This window comes from Salmo salar, chromosome ssa14 (assembly GCF_905237065.1).
Source record: "Salmo salar chromosome ssa14, Ssal_v3.1, whole genome shotgun sequence".
Lineage (NCBI taxonomy): Eukaryota > Metazoa > Chordata > Actinopteri > Salmoniformes > Salmonidae > Salmo > Salmo salar.
This window is the reverse complement of record NC_059455.1, coordinates 92,920,935-92,937,155: the sequence shown is the minus strand read 5'-3', so window position 1 is coordinate 92,937,155 and position 16,221 is coordinate 92,920,935.

Sequence of the window (16,221 nt, the reverse complement as noted above, 5' to 3'; positions counted from 1 at the left end):
TTCGTGCCCTTGTGCGCAGATGATTACGGGTCTCGTCCCGTGTGTTAATCATTGTGCGCGTGTGTTATTTATTTGAGGTACTCCTCGCTCTTTTGTTTTGGGTTTCTACCCTTGTTACGTGTTTGTTTGGTCTTCATCCCCGTGCCTTTACACGGCACGCCGTAATTTGGGCTTAATAAAAAAAACTATTACGCATTCCTGTGCCTGTCTCCCGACCCTTTATATCAACGTGACAACTAGGGCAAAGGTTCACCTTCCAACAGGATAATGACGCTAAGCACACAGCCAAGTCAATGCAGGAGTGGCTTCGGGACAAGTCTCTGAACGTCCTTGTGTGACCCAGCCAGAGCTCGGACTTGAACCTGACCAAACATCTCTGGAGAGACCTGAAAATAGCTGTGCAGCGACGCTCCCCATCCAACCTGATAGAGCTTGAGAGGATCTGCAGAGAAGAATGGGAGAAACTCCCCAAATACAGGTGTGCCAAGCTTGTATGGTCATACCCAAGAAGACTAGAGGCTGTAATCGCTGTCAAAAGTGCTTCAACAAAGTACTGAGTAAAGGGTATGAATGCTTATGTAAATGTGATATTTTATATATACATTTGCAAAATGTCTAAAAACCTGTGTTTTTGCTTTATCATTATGGGGTATTGTGTGTAGACTTATGAGGGGAAAAATCAATTTTATCAATTTTAGAACAAGGCTGTAATGTAACAAAATGTGGAAAAAGTGTAAGTGTACATGTGTAAGACTGGTCATCGAGGCTAGTCCAAGAGATGCCTCGTATTTTATATTTTCTGTGCAGATACAAAGACCTTAAGATAGTTTTTCATCCTCTGTGTTCCTGTGATCTGGTTCCCAGACCTCTAAACCTCATCGACACTCTGAGGAGAAAGCAGCTGGTCTGAGATTAAGAGCAGGAGGCTAGGGGGATTCATCAAACAGCTGTCTGCTGCAGGTGCTCTGAACCAGATAGAAAGTCTGTCATCCTAGACGGGTCGGCATCTCAGTCTGGCCGGGATGATTACTTACCACTGTAGACGCTCCACTGGGCTCTGGTTCTAAATAGATGGCACCATAGAATGTTCTACTGCTAGATAGATGGCACCATAGAACGTTCTGCTGCAAGATAGATGGCACCATAGAACGTTCTGCTGCAAGATAGATAGATGGCACCATAGAACGTTCTGCAGCTAGATAGATGGCACAATAGAACGTTCTGCAGCTAGATAGATGGCACCATAGAACGTTCTACTGCTAGATAGATGGCACCATAGAACGTTCTGCTGCAAGATAGATAGATGGCACCATAGAACGTTCTGCAGCTAGATAGATGGCACAATAGAACGTTCTGCAGCTAGATAGATGGCACCATAGAACGTTCTACTGCTAGATAGATGGCACCATAGAACGTTCTGCTGCTAGATAGATGGCACCATAGAACGTTCTGCAGCTAGATAGATGGCACAATAGAATGTTCTGCAGCTAGATAGATGGCACCATAGAACGTTCTGCTGCTAGATAGATGGCACCATAGAACGTTCTGCTGCTAGATAGAAAGCACCATAGAATGTTCTGCAGCTAGATAGATGGCACCATAGAACGTTCTGCTGCTAGATAGATGGCACCATAGAACGTTCTGCTGCTAGATAGATGGCACCATAGAACGTTCTGCTGCTAGATAAATGGCACCATAGAACTTTCTGCTGCTAGATAGATGGCACCATAGAACGTTCTGCTGCTAGATAGATGGCACCATAGAATGTTCTGCTGCTAGATAGATGGCACCATAGAACGTTCTGCTGCTAGATAGATGGCACCATAGAACATTCTGCTGCTAGATAGATGGCACCATAGAACATTCTGCTGCTAGATAAATGGCACCATAGAACGTTCTGCAGCTAGACAGATGGCACCATAGAACATTTTGCTGCTAGATAGATGGCACCATAGAATGTTCTGCAGCTAGACAGATGGCACCATAGAACATTCTGCAGCTAGATATATGGCACCATAGAATGTTCTGCAGCTAGACAGATGGCACCATAGAACGTTCTGCAGCTAGATAGATGGCACAATAGAACGTTCTGCAGCTAGATAGATGGCACCATAGAACGTTCTACTGCTAGATAGATGGCACCATAGAACGTTCTGCTGCTAGATAGATGGCACCATAGAACGTTCTGCAGCTAGATAGATGGCACAATAGAATGTTCTGCAGCTAGATAGATGGCACCATAGAACGTTCTGCTGCTAGATAGATGGCACCATAGAACGTTCTGCTGCTAGATAGAAAGCACCATAGAATGTTCTGCAGCTAGATAGATGGCACCATAGAACGTTCTGCTGCTAGATAGATGGCACCATAGAACGTTCTGCTGCTAGATAGATGGCACCATAGAACGTTCTGCTGCTAGATAGATGGCACAATAGAATGTTCTGCTGCTAGATAGATGGCACCATAGAACGTTCTGCTGCTAGATAGATGGCACCATAGAACATTCTGCTGCTAGATAGATGGCACCATAGAATGTTCTGCAGCTAGACAGATGGCACCATAGAACATTCTGCTGCTAGATAGATGGCACCATAGAACGTTCTGCAGCTAGACAGATGGCACCATAGAACATTTTGCTGCTAGATAGATGGCACCATAGAATGTTCTGCAGCTAGACAGATGGCACCATAGAACATTCTGCAGCTAGATATATGGCACCATAGAATGTTCTGCAGCTAGACAGATGGCACCATAGAACATTCTGCAGCTAGATAGATGGCACCATAGAACGTTCTGCTGCTAGATAGAAGACACCATAGAACGTTCTGCAGCTAGATAGATGACACCATAGAATGTTCTGCTGCTAGATAGAAGACACCATAGAACGTTCTGCAGCTAGATAGATGACACCATAGAATGTTCTGCTGCTAGATAGATGGCACCATAGAACGTTCTGCAGCTAGATAGATGCCACCAAATAACGTTCTGCAGCTAGATAGATTGCTTCTCCATAGGCGTCCTACTGTCAGGAAGATGGCTGGATGGGAGAGCTAAGAGATTCTGTGCTCTGGTCAAAAGTAGTGCACTCTATAGGGAATAGGTTGCCATTTGGGACGAAGCCTCACACTTTATCCAAGGCTTTTATTCTATTTCATTATATTCTTATTTGTCTTAAAGACTTTGTTCTTTGAGGGAATTGAAAGCCCAGTGTTTGGTAGGTGTTGGGGATCAAATCAAAACATGGTTAGTTGTGCTGCATGTTTTACCAAGCCATTTGTGGAGCTAACATTATGTTGGATAAACCCCCACTTGCAGCCAGACACAGTAGGAGACAAGACCATCTGCCTGGGAGCAAGGCAAGGCATGAGAGGCAAATGTTTGCACCACTAGCACCACTACAATGAGCTATTTAACATAATACCTATTGGCACTGTAAAGGAGGCCGTCATTGTAAAGTAGAATTTGTTCAGAATTTAACTGCCTTTTAAAATGAAGGTAAAATCATCAACAACAACAAACGCGCCAGCAGAATGCCTGATCATCAACAACCAGTGAGTAGTTCCAGTATGTCTGTTTGTATTCTCCAAGGACCAATTACTACAAAGACACCAGAGGTCAACTCCACAGCCCAGCCCCGATTAGCACTACATGTGTCCCAAATGGGACACTATTCCCTATATAAGGGACTACTTTTGGCCATGGGCCCTATCAAATGTAGTGCACTATTAAGCGAATGGGGTGCCATTTGTGACATAGTCATTATATACCAACTGAGGCAATCTCACTTAGAAATCCCATATTCTGGATTACTGAATTGATTGAATACTTGAGTGAGGCTTTCTCAGTAAATAAGAGCAGAATAGCTAGTGGCTATATCTGCCAGGCATACACTGTGGAGTACCACACCAACGCAGCCGGTTCCCAAACTGCAGTAAAGAAGAGTAATCTACTGTATATTGATGTTGTTCATCTCTCTCTCTCTCTCTCTCTCTGACTCTGACTCTCTCTCCCATTGCCTCATTTTTTGTCTGACTCTGCTTAATTTTCTCTCTCTCTCCCCTCTCTCTCACTCTCTGACTCTCTGACTATCTCTCATTGCCATGGAATGTGTATATTTTTCCTCAGACTGGGGCAATTGACCCTATTACATCCTATTCCCTACATAGTGCACTACTTTTGACCAGAACCCTATGGACCCTGGTCAAAAGTAGTGCATTTAATAGGGAATAGGGTTCCATTTGGGATGCAAACACAGTGTTAACACAACTCTGGCTAGATTCACAGTGGAGAGACGTAGAGTAGAGAATTGGATTAGATTGTTGCAGATTCTGATTGGTTCTGCATTGTCATACCCCACCCCCCTCCATTCCCCATCTCATTGACTCTCCCTATAACATACCCAGCTGTACAAACAAATAATGCTTGAAACGTGAGCAATGTGCGTATGTAGTTCTTGACAGAGTCTGCTGAGCCAATAAATAATGTACGTTTCCAGTCAGAGCTAGGGGCTGGGCTTGACAGGTCTGCACGTGGCCTTGGATTCATATTCATAAATACACAGAGGGAAACAATTATTATTTATTAACGACAGCTGGTGGCTTATATGTGACTGTCCAGCCATTAAATCGTGGCCCACGATGACCACTTGTGTAGTCCTACAAAAGGGGTTCCAAAATAGTTTTTTGGCTAGCCCCTTAGCAGAACCCTTTTTGGTTCCAGGTAGAACTCTTTTGGGTTCCATGTAGAATCCTCTGGGGAAAATGTTCTACATGGAACCAAAAGGGTTTTACCTGGAACCAAAAAGGGTTCTTCAAGGAGTTCTCCTATGGGGACAACCCAATAACCCTTTTAGGTTCTAGATAGCACCTTTTTCTCTAATAGTGTTGTCGTGGTGATGTTAGACATTTTCATCCTTCTTCCTGAACATGTTTCGGAGGATGTTTTTCAGAGCTTTGCGGTGATTTCTACTTATATCTTTTTTTTATAATAGACAATGTATGTTGTGCACAATCACAGTGAGGCGCTTTATGTGGTTGTGAAATTGGGGCCAATGTCATCCTTTTGAACACTGCACTTACACATTTTGACTTTAAACGTTTATGAATTATTGATATTCAAGAGACATAAAACCATAAAATCTTCTAAAAACATGTTCTGCTGCCTTTTTCTACATAAGTGCACAGATGTCCCCTGATTTCTCCCCAGATCCTGAAGTGGTCATTACAGTGAGTGGTCCCTTTAGACTTATGGTTACCCTCTTTATTATCTCTCCATTTTGATTTGTTGCTTGTTTACCTGTATGGTAATTACCCTGAATAAACAGCCTTTGTCTGGATCTCAAATGGTACCCTATTCCCTTTGTAGTGCACTACTTTTGACAGTTGGCCCTGGTTAAAAGTAGTGCACTACGTAGGGCCATTTGGGATGCAATCTTTGTTTTGATGTGAAATTGAGCCAGGAGGAGTTATGAGTATCCTGACAGACTTTGCTGTCCGCCTCCACTCTGATAGATAATCAGATGTTGAGGTTGTTAGTAAACTTCATGGGAGCTTCCCTGATGTGGATGTGATTCTTAAAGTGCTTCTTTTAGAGACCCATCCCCCCCCCCCCAGCACTTCCATGATGAATTGTTGATTGTTAACCAACGCGGTAATTCCCTTGAATAAATCGTATTTGTTCCTGATGTAAAACTGATCGCCTCTGATATATAAACTGATGTATTCTCTTCGAAGCAGGTTTTCAGGTTGTTAGTGAACTTAGGAAAACGTAATCTACCATCGGATGTGACCACATCAGCTCCAGACAGTTCCTCCTGCCTATATCTGGACAGAGGCCCAAATCCTTGTCTCCTCCGCCATATTCTCCTAGCCATAACCATTCATTTCATTCATACAGTAAACATCATACCTGTTTTAAGGCGTCACGTCAGCCAAATAGGGGGATGCTTTATTGGCATAAAAGCTACAGCACAGCAGATCTCTGTGTATGCATTACTTGAACATGGTCCAAAACGAAAGTGCTACTGTGGTTATTGCCAGCTGTGCAAACTCAACACCACCTGTTCATTGTCAGCTCTTCGGATGAAGTGTACAGTGGTAGAGAATGTATGAGTCCCAAATAGCACCCTATTCCCTATTTAGTGCACTACTTTTGACCAGAGAAAGGTAGTGCACTATAAAGAAAATAGGGGGTTAGCTGATGTTGGGGGGGGGGGCTGGCTATGGTAGTCTCACTGCTAATTGTGATGGGACAAGGATAGTAGGGGAACCAGTTGTAACTAGTAGTAACCAGTAGCACCAAGATCTGCTCTTCTCTCTCTCCAGTTCTAGACTAGTTGAGTATCTGGAGCATGCTTCGTTCTTCCTGCTGGCGGATATGGCTGGGACAATGCTGGGGGGAAAAGGCCAAAAAAACTATGCAAACAATGTCTTCATCAAACAACACTGTTTCACGACGCATCAGTGACATGGCAGGAGATGTTTTGAAACAATTATTCCTTCGCATACAAGCCAATGAATGATATGCGTTACAGCTGGATGAGTCAACAGACGTGGCGTGCCTGGCACAGCTCCTGGTATATGTCCGTTTCGTTTATGGGAGGTCAATTAAGGAGGACATCCTCTTCTGCAAACCATTGGAAACCAGGACAACAGGAGAGGATATTTTTAACGTACTGGACAGCTTTGTGACATCAAATGGACTTTGGTGGTCAAAGTGTTGGTATATGTACTGATGGCGCAAAAGCCATGACAGGGAGACATAGTGGAGTGGTAACGTGAGTCCAAGCAGTTGCTCCTGACGCCACTTGGGTCCCCTGCAGCATCCACCGAGAGGCTCTTCCTACCAAAGGAATGCCTGACAGCTTGAAAGACGTTTTGGACACTACAGTGAAAATGGTTAACTTTGTTAAAGCAAGGCCCCTGACCTCTTGTGTATTTTCTGCATTTTGCAATGATATGGGCAGCGACCATGAAACGCTTTTACAACATACTGAAGTGCGCTGGTTATCAAGGGGCAAAGATTTGACACGTTTTCTTGAATTGAGAGACAAGCTTAAACTTTTCTTTACTGACCATAATTTTTACTTGTCTGACCGCTTGCATGATGGCGAGTTTCTCACACGACTGGCCTATCTGGGTGATGTTTTTCTCGCCTGAATGATCTGAATCTAGGATTACAAGGACTCTCCGCAACTATATTCAATGTGCGGGACACAATTGATGCTATGATTAAAAAGTTGGAGCTCTTCTCTGTCTGCATTAACAAGGACAACACAGGTCTTTCCATCATTGTATGATTTTTTGTGTGCAAATGAACTCAAGCTTACGGACAATGTCAAATGTGATATAGTGAAGCACCTGAGTGAGCTGGGTGCGCAATTATGCAGGTACTTTCCCGAAACGGACGACACAAACAACTGGATTCGTTATCCCTTTCAGGCCCTGCCTCCAGTCCACTTACCGATATCTGAACAAGAGAGCCTCATCGAAATTGCAACAAGCAGTTCTGTGAAATTTGAATTTAATCAGAAGCCTCAAAGTAAACTGCCAGATTTCAGGATAGGGCTCCGCTCAGTGCATCCTACCTTGGCAATTCGCACTGTTAATCTTAGCGCTAGGGTTTATTTTCCTGAATTTCCGCCCGACTGACGTGCTCAAAGTAAACTGCCTGTTACTCAGGCCCAGAAGTTTCTAAAAATGTTTAAATAATGTCTGAGACTATAACAGAATTGATGTGTCAGGCGAAAATCCGAAGAAAAACCAACCGGAAATAGTATTTTTTTTTGAGGTCCCAGGCTCTTACAATGGAAAGCTATTGTTCTATGTAATTCCGGCTCCCAGATTGCAATTCCTATGGCTTCCACTAGATGTCAACAGTCTTGATTCAAGGTTTCAGGCTTGTTTCTTCAAAAATAATTTAGAGTTTTTGTGAAGAGACCACCGGAACTATATCAGTCTTTTGGCGAGCAAGGAAGAGGACGCACGCTTACTAATTTTACTTTCCTATTGAACATACTACTTTCCGTATAAAATATTATAGTTTATTTCGATTTTAGGGTACCTGAGGATTAAATAGCAATGTTGTTTGACTTGTTTAGCAGTAGCTTTTTGGATTCCCTTGTCCTTGCATGTTGAACGAGTGGATTACTGAAATCGATGGTGCCAACTAAACAGACTTTTTGGGATATAAAGAAGGATTGTATCTAACAAAACGACAATTCATGTTGTAGCTGGGACACTTGGGATTGCAAACAGAGGAAGATTTTCAAAAGTAAGTGATTTATTTAATCGTTATTTGTGATTTTGTAAAGCCTGTGCTGGTTGAAAAATATGTTGATGTGGGGCGCCATCCTCAGACAATCGCATGGTATGCTTTCGCTGTAAAGCCGATTGTAAATCGGAATTTAAGCTTTTAAATGATATAAGATCCTTGTATGTTCATGAATGTTTAATATTACGATTATTTATTTGAATTGCGCTCCCTCCAATTTCACCGGATGTTGTCGGGTGGCCCGTTAGCGGGATGCCTATCCCTAATTAAGACCCTTTGCAACCACGTACCTATGTGAGAGAGGATTCTCTGCCCTCACTAGTATGGAAACTAAGTACAGGCACAGACTGTGTGTGTAGAAAATGATTTAAGACTGAGACTCTCTCCAATACAACCCAACATTGCAGAGTTATGTGCATCCTTTCAAACACATCCTTCTCATAAACCTGTGGTGACTTTATTCACAATTTTTTGATGAATAAATAAAGTTTTATATGTAAGATGGCTAAATAAAGAGCAAAATTATTGATTATTATATTATTATTTGTTCCCTGGTCTTATAAGAGCTCTTTGTCACTTCCCACGAGCCAGTTTGTGACAAACTCACACTCATTCTTATGTTTAATAAATGCATCTCTGATGTGTGTATCTCTGGTGTGTGTGTGTGTGTGTGTGTGTGTGTGTGTGTGTGTGTGTGTGTGTGTGTGTGTGTGTGTGTGTGTGTGTGTGTGTGTGTGTGTGTATATATCTCTGGAATGTGTGTGTATCTTCAGTGTGTGTGGGAATATATCTGGTGTGTGTGCATATCTCTGGTGTATGTGTGTATCTCCAGTGTGGGTGTGTGTATCTCCAGTGTGTGTGTGTGTGTGTGTGTGTGTGTGTGTGTGTGTGTGTGTGTGTGTGTGTGTGTGTGTGTGTGTGTGTGTGTGTGTGTGTGTGTGTGTGTGTGTGTGTGTGTTTGTTTCCCTTGCCAGAGAATGGCAGTCAGATATGAGCTGATATGAGCTGGTGAAACTGTACTGGCGACCCATAATGCAGGCCTGGAAAGAACACCTCTCTCTCTCTCTTTCTCTTCCTTCCTCTCTCTCTGGAGGAGAGCAGAGCAGTTATCAGCTGTAATGATGGAACGATTCAATCATCAAATTCATTTAATATCATAAGCATATTTTTGGGGGGGATTGTGTGAGTTGGTCTATGAGTACATCACATGACGCTCAGTGGATAAGTCCTGCTGCCCTGTACATCTCCAGACCAGGACTGTATCACCAATGGCACCTGATTCCCTACATCAGGGGGAGGCAACTAGATTCAGCAACTGGACGATTTCTGTCAGAGTGGATGGTCAGGTGCTGGAACATAATCTGTAAACCCAAAAATAGATTGTATTTGAAAATAACAATAATTTCATACCTTGAGTACATTGAGACACGATCACATATGTCTCTAGCCGACCCTTGCCCCAGAACCCAATGGCACCTGATTCCCTGCCTTGTGTACTGCTACTACTACTATACCTACTATACTATATACTATATACCTACTATATATAGGGAAGGGGATGCCATTTGGGACGCAGACCAGGAGTTGACAGGCAGTACTGTCCAGAGGTGACCAGTGGAGAATGTAGTTGTACTTTTTTTTCTCTCTCTCTCTTCTCCCCTCTCTCTCTCTCTTCTCCCCTCTCTCTCTCTCTCTCTCTTCTCCCCTCTCTCTCTCTCTCTCTGACTTTCTCTAGTTGCCTCATTTTCTTTCTCTCTCTCTCTCTTCTCTCTCTCTCTTCTCTCTCTCTTCTCCCCTCTCTCTCTCTGACTCTCTTTAGTTGCCTAATTTTCTCTCTCTCTCTCTCTCTCTCTTTGTCTGATCCCATCTCCTTCCTCTGTCAGTTTTTATCTCACTCTGTTGGTCTTTCAGTTTATCAGGTGTTTCTACTTGTAATCCACAGATATCAGGCATGCGTTTTACTCCAGTGCTAGCCTCTCTACTCTGGATTCCTGGGCTAGGGCTGAGCATTACATGGACTTGCTTCTACTCCTCTCTCCGATTTGGTCCTGCCGTACATACCTACACGTACGCTACGGTCACAAGACGCAGGCCTCCTTACTGTCCCTAGAATTTCTGAGCAAACAGCTGGAGGCAGGGCTTTCTCCTATAGAGCTACATTTTTATGGAATGGTCTGCCTTTCCATGTGAGAGAGACAGACTCGGTCTCGACATTTAAGTCTTTATTGAAGACTCATCTCTTCAGTAGGTCCTATGATTGAATGTAGTCTGGCCCTGGGGTGCAAAGTTGAACGGCAAGGCACTGGAGCAACGAACCGCCCTTGCTGTCTCTGCCTGGCCGGCTCCCGTCTCTCTCCACTGGGATTCTCTCCCTCTAAACCCTATTACAGGGGCTGAGTCACTGGCTTACTGGTAATCTTCCATGCTGTCCCTAGGATGGGTGCGTCACTTGAGTGGGTTGAGTCACAGACGTGGTCTTCCTGTCTGGTTTTACGCCTTACGCCCCCCCCCAGGTTTGTTCTCTGGAGGAGATCTTTGTGGGCTATACTCAGCCTTGTCTCAGGGTAGTAAGATTTTTGGAATCCCTCTAGTGGTGTGGAGGCTGTGCTTTGGCAAAGTGGGTGGGGTTATATCCCGCCTGGTTGGCCCTGTCCGAAGGTATTGTCGGACGGGGCCACCCCTGTTTCAGTCTCCAGTATCTATGCTGCAATAGTCTATGTGCCGGGGGGCTAGGGTAGGTCTGTTATGTCTGGTTTAATTCTCCTGTTCTTCTCTGGTGTTCTGTGTGAATTTGCACTCTCTAATTCTCAAATCAAATCACATTTTATTTGTCACATACACATGGTTAGCAGATGTTAATGCGAGTGTAGCGAAATGCTTGTGCTTCTAGTTCCGACAATGCAGTAATATCCAACGAGTAATCTAACCTAACAATTTCACAACAATTACTTAATACACACAAGTGTAAAGGAATGAATAAGAATATGTACATAAAAAAAATATATGAATGAGTGATGGTATAGAACGGCATAGGCTAGATGCAGTGGATGGTATAGAGTACAGTATATACATATGAGATGAGTAATGTAGGGTATGTAAACATTATATGAAGTGGCATTGTTTAAAGTGGCTAGTGATACAAAGTGGCTGGAGTTGAGTCAGTATGTTGGCAGTCCACTCAATGTTAGTGATGGCTATTTAACAGTCTGATGGCCTTGAGATAGAAGCTGTTTTTCAGTCTCTCGGTCCCAGCTTTGATGCACCTGTACTGACCTCTCCTTCTGGATGATAGCGGGGTGAACAGGCAGTGGCTCGGGTGGTTGCTGTCCTTGATCTTTTTGGCCTTCCTGTGACATCGGGTGGTGTAGGTGTCCTGGAGGGCAGGTAGTTTGCCCCCGGTGATGCGTTGTGCAGACCTCACTACCCTCTGGAGAGCCTTACGGTTATGGGCGGAGCAGTTGCCGTACCAGGCGGTGATACAGCCCGACAGGATGCTCTCGACTGTGCATCTGTAAATGTTTGTGAATGTCTTTGGTGACAAGCCGAATTTCTTCAGCCTCCTGAGGTTGAAGAGGCGCTGCTGCTCCTTCTTCACCACGCTGTCTGTGTGGTTGGACCATTTCAGTTTGTCTGTGATGTGTACGCCGAGGAACTTAAAACGTTCTACCCTCTCCACTACTGTCCCGTCGATGTGGATGGGGGGTGTTCCCTCTGCTGTTTCCTGAAGTCCACGATCATCTCCTTTGTTTTGTTGACGTTGAGAGTGAGGTTATTTTCCTGACACCACACTCTGAGGGCCCTCACCTCCTCCCTGTAGGCCGTCTTGTCATTGTTGGTAATCAAGCCTACCACTGTAGTGTCGTCTGCAAACTTGATGAATGAGTTGGAGGCGTGCATGGCCACGCAGTCGTGGGTGAACAGGTAGTACAGGAGAGGGCTGAGAACGCACCCTTGTGGGGCCCCAGTGTTGAGGATCAGCGGGGTGGAGATGTTGTTACCTACCCTCACCACCTGGGGGCGACCCAGGGTCTCGAGCTTGATGACGAGTTTGGAGGGCTATGGTGTTAAATTTAACACTATGGTGTTAAATGCTGTGCTGTAGTTGATGAACAGCATTCTTATGTAGGTATTTCTCTTGTCCAGGGTTAGGTCAGTGTGCAGTGTGATTGCATTTGTGTCGTCTGTGGACTTATTGGGGCGGTAAGCAAATTGGAGTGGGTCTAGGATGTCAGGTAGGGTGGAGGTGATATGGTCCTTGACTAGTCTCTCAAAGCACTTCATGATGACGGAAGTGAGGCTTGCAGCCTTGCGAGGGTTGACACGTTTAAATGTTTTTCTCACGTCGGCTGCAGTGAAGGAGAGCCCGCAGGTTTTGGTAGCAGGCCATGTCAGTGGTACTGTAATGTCCTCAAAGCGAGCAAAGACGTTGTTTAGTCTGTCTGGGAGCAAGACATCCTGGTCCGCGACGGGGCTGGTTTTCCAGCCAGTGACTCAGCCTCTCTCTCTTTCTCTTGCCCCCTCCCGGAGGACCTGAGCCCTAGGATCATGCCTCAGGAATACCTGGCCTGACGACTCCTGGCTGTCCCCAGTCCACCTGGTCGTGCTGCTGCTGCAATTTCAACTGTTCTCTCTCTCTCTCTCTCTCTCTCTCTCTCTCTCTCTCTCTCTCTCTCTCTCTCTCTCTCTCTCTCTCTCTCTCTCTCTCTCTCTCTCTCTCTCTCTCTCTCTCTCTCTCTCTCTCTCACCTGCTGTCTCGATCTCTGAATGCTCAGCTATGAAAAGCCAGCTGACATTTACTCCTGAGGTACTGACCTGTTGCAACCACTGTGATTATTATTTGACCCTGCTGGTCATCTATAAACGTTTGAACATCTTGAAGAACAATCTGGCCTTAATGGCCATGTACTCTTATAATCCCCACACAGCCAGAAGAGGACTGGCCACCCCTCAGAGCCTGGTTCCTGTCTAGATTTCTTCCTAGGTTCCTGCCTTTCCTATGGAGTTTTTCCTAGCCACCGTGCTTCTGCATTGCTTGCTGTTTGGGGTTTTAGGCTGGGTTTCTGTACAGCACGTTGTGACATCTGCTGATGTAAAAAGGGCTTTATAAACATAATGGATTGACTGATAGTTTTTTGGGGGTTGATTGAAGCAGGTCTGAAGAGTCTTGATGTAAACTATGAACTCTGTTATTGCTTCCCTGAGCAGCACCCTTCCTCACCCCTCTTGACGCTAATCTCTTTTGGGTTGAACATTCCTTTTATTAGGACTTACCAGTGTTAATTAGGGCCGGCTGAGAGAGGTTGACAGATTTTAGACTGTGCCTGTCGCTGGATACTTGATTAATCAAAGCATGCGTCCCAAATGTCCCACTATTTCATATTTAGTGTGCTAATTACAGTAATACGCAATGAATGTGTGAAGGCAGAGAATTCCTACATATGTCAATAGGTAGCTACTGTCTTCAAAATCAACTGATGCTTCACATTCTTGTCTACGGCAGAGGAGGAAGAGTAGGAGAAAGAGGAGGAGGAGGGGGGGAAGGAGGAGGAGGGGGGGGAAGAATAGGTCATTCCAGGCCAGAGAGGCTCACATTAGGACTACATCCCAAATGGCACCATATTCCCTATATAGTGAACTAATTGTTCCCTATGGGCCATGGTCAAAAGTAGTGCACTATATAGGGAATAGGGATTTGGTCTAAAGTAGTGCACTACATAGAGAGTAGGGTGCTAAAGTAGTGCACTATATAGGGAATAGGGCTCTGGTCTAAAGTCGTATGCTATAGAGGGAATCGGCGGCCATTTGGAATGCACATCTGTTAAGAGGCCTTCAATCCCTTATGATTTCTATTTCCTGTCGTTGGTAAAGGGATAGAGGGGTGGAGGGGTATTGGTGGAGGAGACCTACCATTAACCTCTTTATACACTGGCCCACTGGGACCTACCGTTATTAAGGAATAAGGCCCGAGGGAGTGTGGTATATGTCCAATATACCATGGCTAAGGGCTGTTATTATGTACGAAGCAACACACCACAAACACCCAAGGTGCCTTATTGCAATTATAAACTGGCTACCAACGTAATTAGAGCAGTACAAATTAACGTTTAGTCATTTACGTGGTATACGGTCCGGTATACCACGGCTGTCAGCCAATCAGCATTCAGGGCTCAAAACACCCAAAATATAAAGTTCTTTATATACTGGCCTTCTGGAACCTACCATTATCCTCTTTATATACTGGCCCACTGGAACCTACCATTAACCTCTTATTATATACTGGCCCACTGGAACCTACCATTAACCTCTTATTATATACTGGCCCACTGGGACCTACCATTAACCTCTTTATATACTGGGAACTGCCATTAACCTCTTTATATACTGGCCCACTGGAACCTACCATTAACCTCTTTATATACTGGCCCACTGGAACCTACCATTAACCTCTTTAGATACTGGCCCACTGGAACCTACCATTATCCTCTTTATATACTGGCCCACTGGAACCTACCATTAACCTCTTATTATATAGTGGCCCACTGGAACCTACCATTAACCTCTTTATATACTGGCCCACTGGAACCTACCATTATCCTCTTTATATACTGGCCCACTGGAACCTACCATTAACCTCTTATTATATAGTGGCCCACTGGGACCTAACATCAACCTCTTTATATACTGGGAACTGCCATTATCCTCTTTATATACTGGCCCACTGGAACCTACCATTATCCTCTTTATATACTGGCCCACTGGAACCTACCAGTAACCTCTTATTATATAGTGGCCCACTGGGACCTACCATTAACCTCTTTATATACTGGCCCACTGGGACCTACCATTAACCTCTTTATATACTGGGAACTGCCATTAACCTCTTTACATACTGGCCCACTCGAACCTGCCATTAACCTCTTTATATACTGGCCCACTGGGACCTACCATTATCCTCTTTATATACTGGGACCTACCCTTAACCTCTTTCTATACTGGCCCACTGGGACCTGCCATTAACCTCTTTATATACTGGCCCACTGGAACCTACCATTATCCTCTTTATATACTGGCCCACTGGGACCTACCATTAACCTCTTATTACATAGTGGCCCACTGGGACCTACCCTTAACCTCTTTATATAATGGGACCTGCCATTAACCTCTTTATATACTGGCCCACTGGGATCTGCCATTAACTTCTTTACATACTGGCCCACTGGGACCTGCCATTTTCCTCTTTACATACTGGCCCACTGGGACATGTCATTAACCTCTTTATATACTGGCCCACTGGGACATGTCATTAACCTCTTTATATACTGGCCCACTGGGACATGTCATTAACCTCTTTATATACTGGCCCACTGGGACCTACCATTAACCTCTTTATATACTGGCCCACTGGGACTGACCATTAACCTCTGCAGCAACAGTAATAAACACTAGCTACAACATTGTCTCTACTCATCTGAGAGGATGAGTGGACCTGGAAGAGCATTTCACATGAAACTCAATTTCTCTCTCTCCCCCTCTCCCTCTCTCTCTCTCTCCCTCCCTCTCACACACACACATATTGCTTTAGTGTGTGAGAAGTGTTAAGACTAGCTCTACTTTCGTTTCCCCTCAGAAGCACACTGCCTGCTATTCTTCTACCCACCTGAGACTTCCATTTGGATGAAAAATGAAACAAATAGAAAGTCTATATTGACCACACTACCCACACAGGAGAACTCAGGAATGCGTCCCAAATAGCATCCTATTCCCTATGTGGTGCACTATTTTTGACCAGAATATTTTGGTCACTATATAGGGAATAGGGTACCATTTGGGCCTCCCACCAGGTAAACAGAGCTGCAACGTAACAAACTCAGTGGGAGTGCTGATTCCACTTCCTGATGTCTAGGCAGGCGGGAGCTGATATTCTTCTATGCACATAAAAAGCATGACGTA